The sequence below is a fragment of the Indicator indicator genome, chromosome 9, assembly GCF_027791375.1.
Source record: "Indicator indicator isolate 239-I01 chromosome 9, UM_Iind_1.1, whole genome shotgun sequence".
Lineage (NCBI taxonomy): Eukaryota > Metazoa > Chordata > Aves > Piciformes > Indicatoridae > Indicator > Indicator indicator.
This window is the reverse complement of record NC_072018.1, coordinates 35,899,265-35,905,491: the sequence shown is the minus strand read 5'-3', so window position 1 is coordinate 35,905,491 and position 6,227 is coordinate 35,899,265.

The window sequence follows — 6,227 nt, the reverse complement described above, 5'->3', positions numbered from 1 at the left end:
ACTCACCCTGCACATCTTTATCAACATGAAGGAGGACATCTCTCAGGCTCCTCTCCAAGCTACAGAGCCCTCAGCTCCCTCAGGCTCTCCTCATGAAGAAGATGTTCCACTGCCTTCAGCATCTTTGTGCTCTGCACTTGACTCTTTCAAGCTTTCTTGTAAGCTGAGCTGCAGTTGTGCCTTAAAGAGTTACTTCTGTTCATAGATTCATAGAATGGTTTGGGTTGGAAAGGACCTTAAAGATCATCTCATCCTCACCCCCCTGCCATGCGCATGGACACATTATTTCCAAACCAACAGTGAATTTAAGTGACTGGTGGAACACTGGAACAGGTTGCCCAGGGAGGTGGTTGAAGTCCCACCCCTGGAGATATTCAAGGTGAGGCTCAGCAGGGCTCTGGGCACCCTGATCTAGTTGAGGATGTCCCTGCTGACTACAGGGGGGTTGGACTGGATGAGCTTTGGAGGTCCCTTCCAACCCAGACCATTCTATGATTCTGTGATTCTATGATTTTCTGATTCTATGAGTCTATGATTCTATGATTCTGAGTCTATGATTCTATGATTCTATGAATCTATGATTCTATGATTCTGAGTCTATGATTCTATGAATCTATGATTCTATGATTCTGAGTCTATGATTCTGAGTCTGAGTCTAAGATTCTATGATTCTATGATTCTCTAAGTCTATGATTCTATGAGTCTATGATTCTATGATTCTATGACTGGAAGAGCACAGCAAGAGGTGAGAACATTGCAGTGATCCATTGAAGTACTCTGAAATCAGGAAAAATCCTGCAGGGTTCTTTTATTCAGTAATGCTGCAGGAACAGCTATTCCCAGAGCTCTCCTTAGGCAACTAAAATTTTCCCAAAAGTATCTTAAAAATCTGTGTTTAAATAAATAAATCAGCACCTGTTGTTTTTTGGTTTTGGTTTGGTTTGTTGGGTTTTTTTTTTTTTTTTGGTGCCACTAGCAGAGAAGAGTAAAAGCTAAAAGAAACTGAGCCAGGCACTTGAGGCTCTCCACAGTAGAAAGTCCATACCCTGGGTTACAGAGGTCAACACACAAAGAGTCATCCCAGGAAGCCTGCTGGGCTTACAGGAACTTCTTTACCTGCAGCCACTTTGGGAAAGTGGTTTACCTCAATGTGTGTCAGCAAGGAAAAGTCATCTCTAGGCTGTTCCTGCCTGTAACTAATTTTTGTGTCTTTAGAGGAAGGTTCCCCAATTTGCACCTTTTGTCCTATCATTAAAGCCCAAGGATGCCTCATCTGAGGTCAAGATCAGAGACTGTGAAACTTGCAGAAGGATTTCCAGGCAGTGCTAAAGCCCAAAAGGAGCTGGAAATTGTGTGTGATTCTTAGTCCAGTCTGACCAAATATGTATTAGACCAAAAGCAACCCAAAAATCCATCTTTGAATCAGCTGAAATGTGTGAGCTTGGCAAATATTTGTGCACACAATGTGTGTCAACAAGAAAAAGTGGTTGGAACTGAGACCTTTTGCAGAAAAGAATCCCAGATTAATTTCAGTGGGAAAGGGAGGGGGGAAAAAATGGGAAAGCAGAAATAGGATCACATGCAAATATGTAAATACTCCAAGGGGAGGGATGGCCTCAAGTTGTGCCAGGGAAAGTTTAGGTTGGATGTGAAAAGAAACTTGAGGACTGAAAAGGTTCCTCAGAACTGGAAGAGGATGCCCAGGGAGGTGGTTGAATCCCCATCCCAGAAGGTGTTGCAAAGATGCAGATATGTGGTGCTGAGGGCCATGGTAGAGTTAAAGAATGGTTGGACTTAACGACCTTAAAGTGCTTTTCCAACCCAAACTATACTGTGATCCTTTGCTTCTATGTCCACACTCATTGGTCTCTGCCCAGCCCTTCACAGTGGAGATGAAGAGTTTAGCTCCATGACACCCTGCTCCCCCTTGCACCACACACAACCAGGTGTAGGCTGCAGAGCAGCAATCGATGGCAAATTTGTTCCCCCCTCATACCAGGTAGAAGAACAACAGCTGTTGCTGAGAGCACACTTTCTATCCTGTCTCTATACCTTTTCCATCATCATCATCATCATCATAGTAATAGTTATGATAATGATAATAATAATAATATTAGTAATACTACTACTACTACTAAGAATCATAGAATCATAAGATTGTCAGGGTTGGAACGGACCTTAAGGCTCATCCAGTTCCAACCCCCCTGCCATGGGCAGGGACACCTCACACTACAGCAGGTTGCTCACAGCCACATCCAGCCTGGCTGCAAAAACCTCCAGGGATGAGGCTTCCACCACCATCTCCATGGACAACCTCTTCCAGTGTCTCACCACCATCAAGGGGAAGAATTTCTTCCTAACATCCAATCTGAATCTTCCTTCTTCTAGTTTTGCTCCATTCCCCCCAGTCCACATTTCCTGGAAAGCAGGGGAAGAAAAAAATAAGAAATTAATAATAATAGTTCCCTGCCCAGCTTGTTTACTTAGATAAAATGCAGATATTGCCATTCAATCAAGGTTTGGAATGCTAGCTTAAACCTTTCTATTTCAGCTGGATTAGTGAGCAGAGTAATTCCAGACATTTAATATGTGCAGTTCACCAGGTTTCAAAGTGGGGAAAGGAGATATAATTTATTTTTATTTAGAGAGGAGTGTTCTGTGAGCAGAGATAGAAGAGCAAGTAGCACGAGACAAAAGCAATGAAATCCTTTCATCATTTTGCTTTCTTTCTCCTTATATATTTTTTCTTCTTTATATTACATGATACCTCAAAAAAAACAAAACAAAACAAAACAAAAAACCACCACCAAAAAAAACACACCAAACCTCATCTGTTCCTGGAAGGATATTCATCTTGACCAAGTAATTTTGAACACTGTCATCTTGGTAAAATGTATTTTTAACATGGTTCTCTTCAAATATATATATATATTTATATATAAATTATATATATTATATTATATATATTATATTATATATATACATTTAAATATAAATTATATATAATATATTACATATAATATATTATATATAATTTATATATTATATAAAACATATTATATATATTTAAATATATAATATATATAATGTATATTTTTATATATATTTATATACATTTTATCTATTTTTCTCTTTGGTTATATTTTTTATATTTTTATATATTTTATATATTTATTTATTTATATTATATTATTCTATATATTTACATATAGAAATATATTTTAATATATATATATTTTTATATATATACATTTCCTTGAGGGCTGTCTGGATTTTGAAGACTCATCTAGAAGGTAAAAAAAAAAAATAAAGGCCATCGCCAACAAACAACAACTTAATGAAGTTCTTTTCCTGCAGCTAACTCGTGTGGGTGAGAAAGGCCCTTTGTAACCACTGGTTCTCATATTCAGGGATGAAAAGAAAAGAAAAGAAAAGAAAAGAAAAGAAAAGAAAAGAAAAGAAAAGAAAAGAAAAGAAAAGAAAAGAAAAGAAAAGAAAAGAAAAGAAAAGAAAAGAAAAGAAAGAAAAGAAAAGAAAAGAAAAGAAAAGAAAAAGAAAAGAAAAGAAAAGAAAAGAAAGAAAAGAAAGAAAAGAAAAGAAAAGAAAAGAAAAGAAAAGAAAAGAAAGAAAAGAAAAGAAAAAAAGAAAGAAAAGAGAAAAGTAGAAAATAAAACAAAACAAAAACACACCCCCAGGAAAAAAAAAGAAAATAAAAGCCTCTTTTCTGTTTGTGAATCAATATCTTTTACAATCAATGGAAGGAGTGGATTTGTGGGGGTTGTTTGCTTGGTTGTTTGTTTTTTTTTTTTTCATATCAAAGGAATAAAAAATTCCAGGATAAAACATTTGCATCCCAGGAAGCAAAGGAACTCTGCCATTTCCCAGGCATTAGCAAGGTGCACACTGCAAGGGAAAGGCCTTATTTGCATCTTGAGCTTAATCATGTGAAGGGGGCTGCTCAATTGGGCTATAGCATCTCTGCAGAATGGAAGCCCAAAAGGCCAATCTTAATCCCATTTGGACCAGGAAAGGCTTCTCCAATTATTCCTGCAGAAGCAGGATCATGACATAACAGCTGAATGAGAATGGATGGGTGAGGGACATCATTGTTTTCAGAGCAACTCTTTTGTATGCTGCCAATTTGTCCATCTCCCTGAGGCCTGCTGCTGGGAGTCTTCACTGGGAAAGGCACAGAAGTGCTTCGCTCTTACAAGGAGCTGAAAAATTAAATATTTCATTTGGTCATTCTATACCTATTTCTGAGTCTTCACTGGAAAAGGCACAGAACAGCTTCACTCTCACAAGGAGCTGAGAAATTAACCATTTCATTTGGTTATTATTTAGTTAGCTCTGAGTCTTCACTGGGAAAAGCACAGAACAGCTTCACCCTCGCTAGAAGCTGGGAAATTAACCATTTCTTTTGGTCATTATTTATTTCTGAGTCTTCACTGGGAAAAGGCACAGAACAGCTTCACCCTTACTAGAAGCTAGGAAATTAACCATTTCATTTGGTTATTATTTAGATAGCTCTGAGTCTTCCCTGGGAAAGGCACAGAACAGCTTCACTCTTACAAGGAGCTGAGAAATTAACCATTTCATTTGGTTATTATTTAGTTAGCTCTGAGTCTTCACTTGGAAAGGCACAGAACAGCTTCACCCTTAGAAGGAGCTGAGAAATTAACCATTTCTTTTGGTCATTATTTATTTCTGAGTCTTCACTGGGAAAGGCACAGAACAGCTTCACCCTTACTAGAAGCTAGGAAATTAAGCATTTCTTTTGGTCATTATTTATTTCTGAGTGTTCACTGGGAAAGGCACAGAACTGCTTCACCCTTAGAAGAAAGTGGGAAATTAACCATTTCATTTGGTCATTCTTTATTTCTGAGTCTTCCCCATGAGGGAAAAGTACAGAACTTCTTCACCTTATGAGGAGCTGGGAAATTAAGCGTTCATTTGGTCATTATTTCATAGAATCATAAGATTGTCAGGGTTGGAAGGGACCTCAAGGAGCAGCCCATTCCAACCCCCCTGCCATGGGCAGGGTCACCTCACACTACAGCAGGTTGCTCACAGCCACATCCAGCCTGGCTGCAAAAACCTCCAGGGATGAGGCTTCCACCACCTCCCTGGGCAGCCTGTTCCAGTGTCTCACCACCCTCATGGGGAAAAACTTCTTCCTAACACTTAGTTTGCCACCTGATCTGAACAGAGTTCTTTCACCTCCTTGTGTGCTGCTCTCTATTGCAAGTGACAGTGCCTACCTCTGTCTGTCTGATTTAACATCTAAAATTCTTTGGAGGCACTGAAAAAAGATCCAAAGTGTTCTGCACCTTGGTTTTTGGTGTGGCCTTAGCAGTGAAAATCTCAGTGAAGACATATTCAGAGGTATTCTGCCCTCTGGCTTTCATCCAACAAGGCAGAACCACAGAACCATAGAATGGGGAAGGTTGGAAGTGACCTCTGGACATCAACTAGTCCAGCCCCACTGCTAAAGCAGGATCACCCAGAATAAATCACACAGGAAGGTTTTGAATGCCTCCAGAGAAGGAGACTCCACAGCCTCTCTGGGCAGTCTGCTCCAGTCCTCCAGCACCCTCAAAACAAAGAATTTTTCCTTATATTTAAGTGATACCTCCTGTGTTCTGCTTTGTACCCATTGCCCCTTGTCCTATCACTGGGTGCCACTGCAAGGAGCCCAGCCCCATTCTCTTGACCACTGCTCCTTAGGTATTGATCAGCATCCATAAGATCCCTTCTCAAGTCTTCTTTTGGTGTTGCACTGCAGTTTGAAGAAATCTCTTTCTGTCCTTTGGGGGAACCATTGGCAGCTACAGAGACATTCATCTTGGGAGCCTGGATATGATAAATTGAATTTGCTCACTGGAACCAAAGCCAACTGCCTTGTATGTCCTGTTCACACCACTAAACTTCCCTGGCCCTCAGAGTAGGAGGGTTGTATTCATGTCTCCCATTCTGAAGATCCCTGGACTTTGTGGCTCCTGAACTGCACCCAAGCATTGTTTCTGGGAATGTTCATTATCCTGGGCCAAATCCCAGACACAGCTGTTCTAAAAACAGAAGTTTAGACAATGGAGTTGCAGTCTTGGAAAGATCCTTTGGCAATTTTTGACGTGCTGGGTGCAGCCTCTTATCATTCAACTGTTTGGAACAAAATCTGGATGCCTCAGAAGTGCTTGTTTCAGACTGATTTATGTCCTCTCTGGTGA